The 14341-nt window shown below is 42.0% G+C and overlaps 1 protein-coding gene across 1 annotated transcript in view; it reads right to left on the reverse strand.

Annotated features, from left to right (window-relative positions):
* Positions 1-14332, reverse strand: part of Fam210a (family with sequence similarity 210 member A) — a 37739-nt gene extending 23407 nt beyond the window's left edge. Inside the window, exon 1 of the mRNA XM_021150246.2 lies at positions 14078-14332. The gene's annotated coding sequence lies outside the window, so the exon portion shown is untranslated. The remainder of the gene's footprint in view (positions 1-14077) is intronic.
* Between the last annotated feature and the right edge of the window lie 9 nt (positions 14333-14341).

Consider the following 14341-nt stretch of genomic DNA (forward strand, 5'->3'; position numbering starts at 1 on the left):
TTGTATTTATGAGACAGGGTTTCTTTGTGTAGCCTTGGCTGTCTTGGAACTTCCTCTGTAGACCAGGCTGGTTTCGAAATCAGAGATATGCCTACCTCTGCCTCCTGAGTGCTGGGATTAAAGGCGTGCGCCACCACTGCCCAGTTTGTTGTTGTTGGTTTGTTGTTGTTGCTTGCTTGTTTGTTTGCCTGTCGTCCTCCCCTGAGAGAGATGGGGCAGCAAGGAGAAAGTTGGGTGGGTAGGGAGGTGGAGAGAATCTGGGAAGAGCTGGAGGAAGGGAAACTCTGCTCAGAATATATTGTATGAAAAAAATTAAAATATTTCTAAACAATCCCATTCACAAACAACTTGAGACTATATTTAATGAAGGAAGAAAAACAAAACCCTTTACACTTATAAAACCTTTAATGAAAGAAATTAAAACACACACCAAAAGAAAAGGCTTCTATCAAGGACCAGCAGAATTATCACTGTTAAAAATCTCTACAGTATTTTAAACAATTTAGTGGAATCTCTATTTTTTAAAAAAGAAAAAAAGCCCAGTCCCCCCCTCCCAAAAGGCTCTCAAGCACAATCCTAAAATTCACAGGCAAACATGAAAGACCCAACAGGAAATGTGATCCTGAACAAAAGGAGAGCTGGAGGCATCCACAGAGCTGCACTAATCAGAACATCTTGATCTTTTTTTAAAAAGTCAGATACCTACGAGACTGGAGAGATGGCTCAGGGATTGGTCTTTCAGAGGATCCAAGGTTTGCTTCCCCAAACCCACGTGGCAACTCAACTGTCTGCTATTCTAGTTGTTGAAGCCGCTGCCCTAGCATACAGAGCTTGTAGGCATTGCTATTCTAGTTGTTGAAGCCGCTGCCCTAGCATACAGAGCTTGTAGGCGTTTTGTTCCATGACGGCCTGTGATTCCAAATTGTTACTGACACAGAAAAGTAGCTTAATTCAGAGCCGAGTCATGCTGACCACATACCCTATTTATTATGTTATGTATGTTCTGAGGTTTGTTAATCTTAAGAAATTCCACCACAAGTTCCACTCAGTATCAACCAAAATAGAGGTCAGCTTAAACTGTTGTGTCTAAAAATGACAAAAACAAAAACCTTGAAAAAAGGTTGGTTACCCTGCAGCCCTCCTCTCACGGGCTTATGAGCTTTTTACGGTCCTTTGCCTATATAAACTGACCCCGAAAAACATTTGGTGTTGTAGCTTTCCGCTCCTGAGTCTGAGCTATGTCTCTGATCAGTCTTAGGGTATGTGTTCAATAAATTACCCTTGTCTGACTGAGATCGGTGTATGTGTGGTTTGTAGGGTGACTTCTGGACCTTGACACCAGTTCCAGGGATTCTCACATCTTCTGGCTTCTATGGGAACTAGGCACATATGTCTATATACATACATACAGGCAAAACACTTATATAAAACAAGCAAATGGACAAACTTAACAAATGCTAAAAGAAACAAGCCACAAAACTAAATGGAACAAAATAGCGAGCCTAGAAATAAAACCCTCATATCTATGGCCATCTGATTCTTAATACAGGTACCAAAATTAACACTGGAGAGAAAAGACTGCCTTTTCAATGAATGATACTGGGAGTATCTTCTATAAGAAGACAATTCAAACTTAACATCTTGCTCTCATTTAATACCATCTTATACAAAAACCAGACTAGCCCGGGCTATTCAAAGAGATCCAATGCTAAGGAAAAGCGAACAGAATTCAGCATGTGGCAAAGCTGTCAGACTGCTAGACCAGCAGGCATAAAATTCTAAGTAGGAGAAATAAAAATGGCTATGACAAAGCTCAAAAGTATTCATCATTCTTAACAATCAGGGAAATGCAAATATAAATAAGGTTGAGATTTCACCTAACCACAGTCAAAATGGTCGAGATCAAAAAGTGATAGCACATGCTGGCAGGGCTGTGCTCAAAGAGGAGCCCACAGTGACTGTTGGTGGGGATGCAAAGCAGAGCAGACACTCTAGGAATCACTATGAAGAAACCTCAATAAAGTAAAATAATGCCCCAAAAAACCATCGACACTGCTGCTACCAGAAACAAAAACAAAGCTCCCTAGGTGTCACTGGGCAGTAGTAGCACACATCTTTAATCTCAGCACTCAGGAGGCACGGGCAGGCGGATCTCTGAGTTCAAGGCTAGCCTAGGCTACAGAGCAAGTTCCAGGATAGTCAGAGCTACCCAGAGAAACACAGTCTCAAACCAAATGAAACCAAACCCCTACATGCAATCCCCAGCAAGGCATAAACCATGTGTGGTGGTGCACACCGACAATTTCAGCACTGGGGAGGTAGAAGCCGGAGAACCAGAAGTTAAAGTATGCTCAGTTCTATGTAAAGGGTATCAGGAAGTGGAAGGTAGCTAAATCCTGTGATGGAGGAGATAAACAGATTAAAGATATTAAAGGGAATTAAAGGAGTGGTGACCTGGGGCATGATCCTACCCAGTTAAGCTTCCATCTTGTGAACAGGATATTCCTCAAGGTACTTTGGCACCTATTCTAAATTTACAATGCCTTTGTGGTTGTATGTGGATAGTTATATCATGTTTCATTTGGATATAAGGAGGTATGTGTCAAGTTGACAAGAGGTAGATTCTGATGACTAATTTTGGTTAACAACTTGACTATATCTGGAATGAACTATAATCCAGAAATGGAGGGCACACCTGTAAACCAGATCTTGCAGTAAAAAGATGACAGCATGTCCATGATCCAGGTCTTGAGTCCGTAAGACACAGGCCTTTGATACAGATCTTGATGTGGGATGTTACATGCTGGATCAACACATGCTTTTAATCCAGATCTTGATACATAGTGGCAATGCTTATATTATAAAGATCTATTAAAGAACAGCTTAGGCCAAGACAGGATGATACATGCTTTTAATCCTAGTACTCAGGAGACAGAGGCATGCAGGTTTCTGAGCTCAAAGTCTGTTGGGTCTGCAGAGCAAGTTCTAGGACATCCAAACTTAGGCAGCGAAGCCTAAGAAACCTTGGAAACCAGGAAACTGGAGAAGATGTAATTGAACAAAAGGGCCATGTTCCAGGTCCAGCAAGCAGAAAAACTTGCCAGTTTTGGCAACATGGCTGTAGCTTTAGAGTCAAGAATAGAAAGGGTTATAGAATCACCCTCTGCTACTTAAGGAAAATCACAGGGGCCAGATGTGTTGGCAGGGGTGTCCCTGCATAGAGGCTCAGAGAGGCACTGCATGAAGCAGTAAACCTAAAGTTGCCTTGGACACCCCAAGATGTTAGAGATGCCAAAGCCAAGGAAAGCTGCTGACAGGGAGTGGGACCAGCCTGAGAGAGAACTGTGCTGCAGTCAACACAGCTGAAAGCACCTGGAGACCTGAAGAGCCTTCTGACATCAGCTGTGGTGATGCAGAGTTTGGAGTTTCCCAGCTGGCTTTTGGTCTTGCTTTGGTCCAATGTGCTTTGGTCACTGTGCTCCCTCCCCACGTTTTGGAAAGGCAATGCACACCCTGTGACGTGGAAGCATGTGAGCTGCTTTCTGATTTTGACTTTATAGGGGATTATAGTTAAGAGAGCATTAATCTCTTAGCAGCAACTTTGAACCTTTCAACATTGTTGAGACTATGATAGACTATGGGGACTTTTGAAGTTGGACTAAAAGCACTTTGCATTATGTTATGGCTACGAGTCTATGGGGGGGGAGGGAATGGAATGAGGTGGTTTGAATAGGTTTGACTCCCATAGATTCAAGTGTTTGAATGCTTGGCCCATGAGAAGTGGCATTATTAGGAGGTGTGGCCTTGTTGGAGGAGGTGTGTGACTGTGGGGATGGGCTTTGAGGATCTCCTATGCTCAGGCTCTGCCCAATATGAAATGCAGTCTCCTCCTGGCTGCTTTTGGATCAAGATCTAGAACCCTTAGCTCCTTCAGCACCGTGTCTGCCTACAGGCTGGCGTGCTTCCTATCATGACAATGGACTAAACCTCTGAAACTGTAAGCTAACATCAATTAAATGTTTGTCTTTATAACAGTTGCCTTAGTCATGGCATCTCTTCATGGCAATGAAACCCTAACTCGGACAAAGGGTAAGGATGTCACTTTGCATAGTATTTTTATTCACATTATCATGATATATTCCTTTAAGGTCTTTTTAACTTTACAGCATTTCTTAAACTACAATTGATACCATGTGTCTGCATGTGAAATCCGAATATGTCTGAAATGAATTAGCACAAACATATCCCTGGTTCCTGAAAATACTTGGGTAATGTCCCCCATGACCGACATCATGGATCATCAATGAAGGAAGCCAGGACAGGGACTCAAACAGTGCTGAGACCCGGAGGCAGGAGTTGATGAAGAGGCAGGAGCTCATACAGAGGCAGGAGCTGAAGCAGAGACCACGGAGGGTGCTGCTTACTTGTTTGCTCAACCTGACTTCTTATAGAACCCAGGACCACCAGTCTAGGGATGGGACCACCTACAATGGGCTGGGCTAGCCATATCTAATTAAGAAAATGCCTCACACGATTGCCTCCAACTGGATCTTATGGAGGCATTACTTAATTGAGGCCCCTCCTCTCTCATGACTCTAGCTTGTGTCACGTTGACACAATACTAGCTGGTACAGGTGAGCAGGTACAGATGAGCAGATGGTATCTCAGGCAAGAGCAGCAGCCCTGCTTCTTTCCTGTCCTGGCAGTCAGTCTGCTGTCCTACCTCTGCCTCCTACAGCAGAGCTCTCTACTGCTTTAGGTCAGTAACAGCAAAGCACCATGAAATATTTAGTAAACACCTCCTATTGCGACACGCTGCTTAAGTGTCACTCCCGTAGTCCTTCCAGGGCTATGGGCCAGAGTGCACTGTTCTCTGTTGAGCCTCTTATACCAAAGTAAAATAGTCATAAGATGTCCTGTGGCTATTTAATTTATGAATTAAAACATTCATTCCTGGAGGGAGGAAGCTCTTCTGACTCAGACAATGGAGGCTCCTCACTGAGATAGACTTGGATAGAATTGTTTCTTTGTCCTCACTTTAGGTATTTGCTTATTTATGTCTCTCCAGGAAAAGTCATGAAACTAAATAAATGTGTTTTTATTGACCAAGCACTGGACAGTACACAGAGCTCTAATCCTTTGACATAAAGAACAGTTTTGTAAAATATGGTCACCATCTTCAATTTAGTTTGGAAGGTAAACATTCCATGATAGGAGAGATACTTATCAAGTATGAGTTATCAGCCTAATGGATACTGAGGAGGGAAAAAAAAAGGAAAATAAGAAAATGGTGTGAACTTTAGTGATCACATGATGATTACCCAGGCTATGTTTAGGAGGACAACTTAGACTCAATGGAGATAAGCCGGATGGTTCTTCTAGGTCCAGGCAGAAGTGGGGGGTGGAAAGGTACAGAGAGCATGTGGGAAGATCCATTTCAAGGTGCTAGTTTTGGCTTATAGTTGCAGAAATTTACTTATAGTTCCCTGGCCCACTGATTTTCCCACCACAGAGAGGCAGAACAACATGGCAACAGGAGCCTATAAAAGACTTTACCTGCAGTAGACAGGAAGCAAAGAAAGAAGGCATGGAGACCAGGTACAACCTTTGAAAGCCATCTCACAATGACCTACTTTTCCTAGGCGTTCACTACTTTTCCAAAACAGCACCACCTGCTGGGTACCAAGCATGCAGCACCCATGGGGGACATTTCATACTCCAACCATAACAAAGGGAGATGAGAATTAAAGCTAGCATTGCCAATCACAATTGTAATGTACTTAAAGAATTACAAGAGACTCTGATTTGTAAGGAACAACCTGAAATTATGAATACTATGTTAAAAGCAATATTCAGATAAAAATACAGCAGAATGGGGGAAGTGAACTTGGTGGTTCCTGAGACTATATTTCATTTGTAGAGATCTGTCCTAAACAATTATCTAACCACTCAGTCTTTGCCCTTTGAGTCGTATACACAGAAACCTGCTGACAACAAAACAGAATGATTTGAATTTAGAATTTGGAGTTACTGTTTTCTGTATTGCATGATATGGCATATTATTTACCATTATATATAAAAAGTTATTCAAATTATCAGCCTGAGGAGCTAGATAAGAAATTTCTTCATTTTGAAAACCCAGAACTGACTTAATCAATTACTTACTCTTATAAACTTGTTTCTAATTTTAATGCATTATAAACAGCATTCTATTACAGAATATTCTATTATAAAATTTGTCCACTTTTAAAAATCTTTAAGAAGTATCTATAAGCAGAATTACAACACTAGTGAGTGCCTTATGGCACTCAATCCTCAGTTGTGTGGTTCTAATTCTACGTGACCAGAGCTTCAGGGTACTGTGTCACAGGATGACACAGCGTATGGGAGTGCTTCAGGAAAGCAAGTGTGTGAGGATCACAGCAGGGCTCTACACTTACAAAGTCACACTGCAACAGCTCTCTTCAAACTTCAAGGGCCAATACCAAAGTGTTAGTATATCTGCAAGTACTGGATAATAAAAACAATTTTGGATCCTTTTAAGGGAAAGGGGGCTTTAAAAAGCCCAGTTAACTTTAAAAGCTAACTATTATCTCAAACATCGCATTATCTCATGAAAAACCTCTACCTCACAAATGGGAAAAATTCCTGGTCATATAGTCTCTAATAAAACCAAGTACAAGGGTTGTTTGTTTTGTTTTGTCTTGGTGTGTGTGTGTGGCTAAATAGTTAGACAAAAGTTTCACATGAAGAACTCAAGAGCAGCCTTTTGTGGCAGTTTCCTGTAACAGTGGCAATGGTCTACACTCACTATGTTCTATAAGACTGGTGCTAGTCACAGGCAGCCTACTCAACCCTTGGTCTGACTAGTGTGACTTAGAGAACCAAACATTTCATCATTACAAAAAAATAAAAAATAAAAAAAGTCAGAGATTACTATTATAAACAGCAAAACTTTAGTTGCCAAAACACCTTTTACTTTTAGAAACCCCATTTTTTACTCACTTCCTCCAGCCTCAATATTGGAATCTAATTAAAACTCCACATTGGGGGAGGGGGAACCTGCAAGATGAATCCTAAGGGCCCTGGCAGCCAAGCCTGAGGGCCCATGTTTGATCTCTGGAACTGATAGAGTGCATGGAAAGATCCTTGCAAAATACCATTTGACTTCCCATGCTGGATTCAGTGGCTCTCTCTCTCTCTCTCTCTCTCTCTCTCTCTCTTTCACACACACACACACACACACACACACATACACACACATATGCCAGGATACACACACATGTGCATGTGTGTTGGGGGGGGTGTGGAATAAAAAGTCCACTGGTTATTGGTGTGACTGTACTCTGAAGCTCAGTCCAAGTAGAGTTACAACTGCATACATAACTGGGTATTAACATGGGATGACTGTTATTGGTTCAGAGTGGACTTGTTTGAGGACACTTTACTGGGATGTGTGAGGTCTTTTTCCCAACCAAACACAACAAAGACTACAGAGATTTTGACAACTTTTCAGTGTCCTGCCTTGGAGCCAACTAGCATGGGCAAGGCAGAGTTAGAGCTCTAGGACATGAAGTGTTTCCTTGCCTGTTAAACTCTTTGTTCTTGTTTCCCTTACAGTTAGAGCCAATTAAGTCCATCTCACTACCTGAAGCAGGAGTAATCCACTGGTAAAGCCAGGTGTGTGAAAAGCTATCACCTGCTCTGAGCTGCTCCAAAATACACATATTTCCATCTGTTTCTTTTTTCTAATTCATATTGCTAGACTCTTTAAGCAACATTTATGATACGAAGTCTTTTACATACGAGTTGACTAAAGATTATTTTTGAATATTAATCCACCTGTTGCCTGAATTTTGAATTTCCCCAGTGCTTATAGAATGATTTTAGTTTGAAAGCTAGTCCAACTATGTTGTAGATATATTGTGAAGAAAAAGGAAAGAGTGTATCTTAATTAGGGTTTCTATTCCTGCACAAACATCATGACCAAGAAGGAAGTTGGGGAGGAAAGGGTTTATTCAGCTTACACTTCCACATTGCTGTTCATCACCAAAGGAAGTCAGGACTGGAACTCAAGCAGGTCAGGAAGCAGGAGCTGATGAGAGGCCATGGAGGGATGTTACTTACTGGCTTGCTTCCTCTGCCTTGTTCAGCTTGCTCTCTTATAGAACCCAAGAATACCAGCCAGCCCAGGGATGGCACCACCCACAATGGGCCTCCCCGTCTTGATAACTGATAGAATTCCTTACAGCTGGATTTCATGGAGGCATTTTCTCACCTGAAGCTCCTTTCTCTGTGATAACTCCAGCTTGTGTCAAGTTGACACAAAACCAGCCAATACAGTGTTTAGAAATCTACTGTCCAAAGTTTGTTTATAAAAAAGGGTATGGAGGTCAAAGATCTATTTTGAATTGGATGACAGAGCAAAAAAACAAAAAAAAAACCAAAAAACAAAACCCAAAAAAACAGCAACAAACAAACATTAAAAAATCATACCATTGAGTTGTTTGATAATACAAAGGTTAACCAATTTGTATGAAAATAAGCAGGGGCCAATGCATTAGAATATCATATTTCAAAGTTATTTGCTATGTTCAAGAAGAAAACTTAAGAGTTCTCTAAAGTAGGAATGGTATTTCCAGAAGCTAAAAGTCTACAGAGATTCTTACTTTCATGTTAAGAATTACTTTTGAAAAAATGAATCAGGATTGAAGATTCTATTTTTGCCCCCAAATACTCTGATGCCTCAGTTTCTTGACTTCTTATCTTTAATAATATCACCCTATGATACACCTCAGTCACCCCACTTTATAAACCCTTTGTACATTTTCACAGGCATTATCAATAGCTATATTCCACCGTGAACTCCTTCACGGCCATAACTGCCTACATCTCTGTCACTTGTTCTAGACCAATGTTATTGCAAAGGAAGGACTGAAAGCCAGGGAACTAAGGTGACAAGGAGGAAAAGCCTGGGAGACAGAGGAGGCTATGCTCCTGGGATCTTCTGTGCCTACTGAGGAAGGCAGGAAAGGAGAATGATGAAGGCATGCTGCTGGCTAGTGTCCTTTCTCCATGACAGTGTCAAGGATTCCAGCAAGAGAATGCTCCCCAGCGGAGCAGCCTTCCCAACTCAATTAATGAAATTAATAAGCTCCTGCATACCCAAAGGCCCATCTCCCTCAGGATTCTAGATCCTGTAACTGAAGGGAGAGGCTATACAGATGAAAGGAGGCCATAAAGCCGTTTCAACTAAAGGCAGACTGAGAAAAGGAATGTGAATCCAGTCAGACAAACTAAAACAATCNCGCCTTCAGAAGACTGCGGCTGGGATAACCCCAGACTAGCCTATGCTCTGTGGGAAAGCCAGGCTTGAAAAAAAAAAGTAAAGAAAAAGAAAACAAAAAGGTCAGAAGGGCAAAAGGAAGATGTTTATGGTCTCTTATCTTCCCTTTCTTTCTGACAATAAGTATCAGCCTTACTCTCCTTGTTTCTTTACTTTCCTTCCCTCATTAAGGAATATCTTACCATGCACTACACCTTGGCAATTCCTTTATTCTCTGAGTCACTGGCATTTCACAGAGTATCGTTTTGTTTCCAAATGCCCATTAATGCATTTTCTTAGTGGATGTCTTCAGTTATAGTTTTTTTTTTTTTTTTTCTGCAGATACTATTCTATGTTAGTGCTGGGAATTGGGCTCAGTGTCCTGAGCATACAGCTATAGTGTGGAGTACATTTCAATTCTACTATCAGCCAGTTCTGCTTGGATATGGAAAACATTTCAACTTCAAAGAATAGGGGTAATTCAAATACCTAATCATGGATCCCATCCCAGAACATTCTCAATGCAGACACTTAAGTAACATGAAAAATGAAAGCAACATGACTTGTTCACAACATACTCATTCTATAGTAATGAGTTCCACTGTGAGTGATGTAGATGGAATTTCAAACGATTCTAAAGAATAATTGTAAGAATGTTCAACAAAATCAAAGACAACATAATGCTTTCAAAGAGAATATAAGCAATCAGAGGGATGAACTAAGTCAGGAAGACAGTATGGGATATGAAAAGAGAATTCAATAAAGAAACACAAACGCTGGGGCTGGAGCAAGGGCTGACTCTGTAAGGCCTGGAGTTCTGATACCCAGAACCTATGTGAGTGCTGGGTGGGTATGGGGGACCACTTGTAATTCCAGACTGGAAGAAAGTCAGAGGGATCCTCAGAGCAAGCTGGTTAGCCAGACTAACATGGGTGAGCTCTGGGTATGAGTGAGACCCTGCCTCAATGAAAATATCAACCTTGGGACTCTACATGCATATTCACACACATGCATGCTCACTTGCACACAATGTAAACATGTATATACACAGCCATGCACACACACACACACACACACACACACACACACACACACACACGAAAATGGGAGAGGGGCAACAGACATAAAAAAACAGAAATTTTTGAAAACTTCAATATGCCAAATAAAAATTTCAGTGGAAATTCCCACTAATAAAACAAAGACAGAACATTATCCTGGAAACAAGGTTGATGAATTAGAACAGTCAGACAAAAATAATAAGAAAGGCAGAGCTTGTGGGATCTATGTGCCAACATTAAAAATCAAAGACAGAAAGCAAGAATCAAGATCCAAGATTGTCCTATGATGTCCCAATGCCCACAGCTCTACTCAATACATAAACACAGACACCGGCATAACACACAGAGTCCCCAGAGATATTAAAAATAGCAAACATTCTTATTTGTAGAAAAGGGAATCTTTATACACTGCTGATGGGAATATAAATCAGCTTAGCCAATGCAGGAAAAAAAAAAAAAAAAACCCTACCATACTGATTTAGTGATACTACTCCTGGCAATACATGTGTGCATGGGCATGCATGCACGCATGTACTCGGGCACATACACACCCTGAAACAGGAGAAAAGCTGCAAGCCCATACACTACAAGATACTTCCACATTTGTGTTTACTGCATCACTACTTACAGTGGCCAACTCTGGACCTAAGTGTAAATTAACAGATGTGGGAAATGTGGCACATATACAAATAATTTTATTTAGACATAAAGTACAAAACTATGAGGCTAAAATGATTGTGCAGTGGATAAAGTGTCTGCCTGCATTTGTGATGACCTAAGTTAGACTTGGCCAGAATGCATGCAAACACTTGTCCCCTCGATCTTGAATTTCAGTGACCCTACAATGAGATGGGAGAACAAGGGACAATCCCCAAACACTCGGGTATGAAAAAGAGACGACCATGTCGTGAGCAAGGTGGAAAGCAAGGGCTGACAGTCAAGGTTGTCCTCTGACTTTCATATATCTTCCTGCCTCACATATGCAACACACACGCACACACACACACAGAATATGAAATACTGCTGTTTGCCAGGAAATGGATATAACTGGAGATCACTGTGTTACATGAAATGTGCCTGACTAAGAAAGACAAATATTGCTGTGGTTTTTGCTCATATGTGGACCCTAGATTTTATAGATAAAAGTATGTAAACAAGAGTATGACATCAAAATCAAAGTGAGAGTATCTTAGAAAAGGAAGGGGACAGGTGGGAGGGGACAGGTGGAGGATATAAAGACAGAAGATGGTCAAACATATTGAAGTTTAAAAAGTGTCTATGGAATCCGTCCGTTACAATGACAATGACTTTACATCAATAAAAAGCATTTTTAAATGTCACCTCTAGAAACAGTACATCTGTATAGTCAGTTTTTTTCCAGCAATTTAAAACCAACAGGAAAGTTAAGACACAAGACTGAAACATTTATAACTACATTTAAGTTAAAATAGAGGTTGTTATTGACAGTAATCACCTTAAAAGTCAACAGGTAACCATACCTTCAAGATACCCTAACAACAAACCCTGAGATTAGTGTAACATAGCCTGAGTTGACACATACAGTCACCATGGTCAGATTCCTCAATTAAATATCCCTTGCAACCCTCGGGGGGAAAAAAGATTTTTTTTTTTTTTTCTGCTTTAAAGAGATATAAACTTTCAGCACAGAGAGACACAGGTAAGCAGGAGAACTGTCACTTTCTGGAGTGACTATTTAGAGAAACAAAACCAAACTCTTTTACACTTTTTCTGTCACCACAGAACAAGATCATTCTTAAGACACTCATCTACATCTTAGAAACAAAATCATGTTTCAAAAACTACACTCAATTTAAAAACAAACAAACAAACAAACAAAAAAACCCCCACACCTTAAAAGTGCACCCTGGGGGCTAGAGAGATGGCTCAGTGGTTAAGAACACTGACTGCTCTTCCAGAGGTCCTGAGTTCAACTCCCTGCAACCACGTAGTGACTCACAACCATCTGTAACGGGATTTGGTGCCCTCTTCCGGTATGCAAGCATACATTCAGGCCGTGCAGTGTATATCTACAAAATCAATCTTTGAAAACAAGTGTTCCTCTGAGAAACGTACTCACTTTCTTATAAATGGTTTCAAATAAATTCCCTGTTAGTTTTTTTCTAAAATATGGTCTCCCTGCCCCCTTAGAGAGTCAGTCATCCACTAATAGATACTATGTAGCACTTGTTTAATGACCCTGAGGAAAATGATGGTTACAGTCTGACAAACTCATATACTGGCAAAGTAACAACACCCTTAACCAGCTGCTTTCTCTCAACAAGATAACTGGAACTTAATTGTGAAACTTTTTGAAAATTTACATGCTGTTCTGAGTGACCTTCTAGACCCAGTTTGATTATTAGCAGAGAGGTCTAGGGACCAAACCTTGGGTCCAATATTTACCAGACTGACCTTGGCAAACAAATGTAGTCCTCATTTGAAAATAAAAAACAATCCTAACTAAACATCAATACATTGTGGAAATCGTATAAACCTGTAGTTAAGGTTTAAATCCATTAAGAGAAAGACTTAAGGCAGGTGTGGTTGGTGTCGGCCTGTAATCCCTGCATTCGGGAGGGCTGAGGTAGGAAGATCATGAGTTTAAATCCAGCCTGCGCTACATGTTGAAATCTGTCGTTAAAAGTTGTTTTTAAAGTCAAAATCGGGTTTATTTTCTCTAAGATGACAACAGTAATTATCTGGGGGCGGGCGGTGGGAGTCCACCCCACAGCCCCCCCCCCCCAAAACCCTCAATCATTGGGATACAACAAATCCAACGTTTCAATATGCATACAGCGCTTTGGTGGCTGTAGGACCAATCCCTTTGAGTTTGAACGGAAATTAACTCTCAAACTGGTTAATGGCATATAATACATTGCACAATCCCAGTTATCTAAAATCGATTTGTCATACTTGTTAAAAGGAAGCCATTAAGTTCAAGGTTTATAGACCGGTCAACGACCTCGGAAGGGCTAATCTCCACAATTTGCAAGCGATCATACTGGGAGGTATATGCTGCAAATCTATCTTCCCCCGGCCCCCAGACCATGTTAATAAAATTGCCTACAAAAAAATAGGTGGATTAGCAAAAATTATTTTCAAAGCGGCTTTCGACGGACCAAATTTGCTTTAGAATTCGTTGCAAATCTGATGGTGGTTTTGCACAACTTTGAAGGGGAGATAAGCAAGTTAAATGCGGTGGGTGCGTAAACTATCCCAATCCACAGGTAGATTCTACGTTCTGACCCTCATCTTGGGGTGAAAGCCTGCAACAGTAAGCCTCCCTTGAGAGTACCGCGGGACTAAAAACAGGGCGATCAGAAGTGGCCAGCCAGTCCCAAGGGTGAAAACTGTTAGCTATGTTCCAGAGGACACTCCAACTAGCAAGGACGGAAGAGCAGGGCATTAAGGGTCATAACGCGAAGGGGGAGTGAAACGGCACCAGGAGTCTCGAGAGAGGTTTGCCAGGACTGCAGATGGACCCGGGGCAGGGGTGACCTCTTTCGACTGCCCCCGGGCAGTGGGTCCGGAGTGCTGACGACTCCCGCCGTCAAGGAGGGAGGCCGCGATGGGTCGTCAGCGGCGCGCTCCGCTGCCGTCAGACACACGCCCGCAGTGAAGGTGCCCTCCGGCCCCCTCCCGAAGCCCCACAGCAAACATGGACCCAGGCTACCTCTCAGGATGTGGGGACGTCTCCACGGATTGCCGCCGCACGGGCCGTGAGGAGCTGCCTCGGCAGGGCGACCCGGCCGAGCGGAGGACGAGCAAACACTAGGCCTCCACCACCCAGGGCCAGCCGCGCCCACTAGCAACGTGCTCCGACCCTCCGTGCCCGCTCGCAGGGCTAGAGGCACGCCGCCGCGCGGGGAACCCTGGGACTCGTAGTTCCAACGCGGAGGAAGCCACGCTCCCAGTCTGGCCTTGGAATTGACTAAGT

This window comes from Mus caroli, chromosome 18, assembly GCF_900094665.2.
Source record: "Mus caroli chromosome 18, CAROLI_EIJ_v1.1, whole genome shotgun sequence".
Classification (NCBI taxonomy): Eukaryota; Metazoa; Chordata; class Mammalia; order Rodentia; family Muridae; genus Mus; species Mus caroli.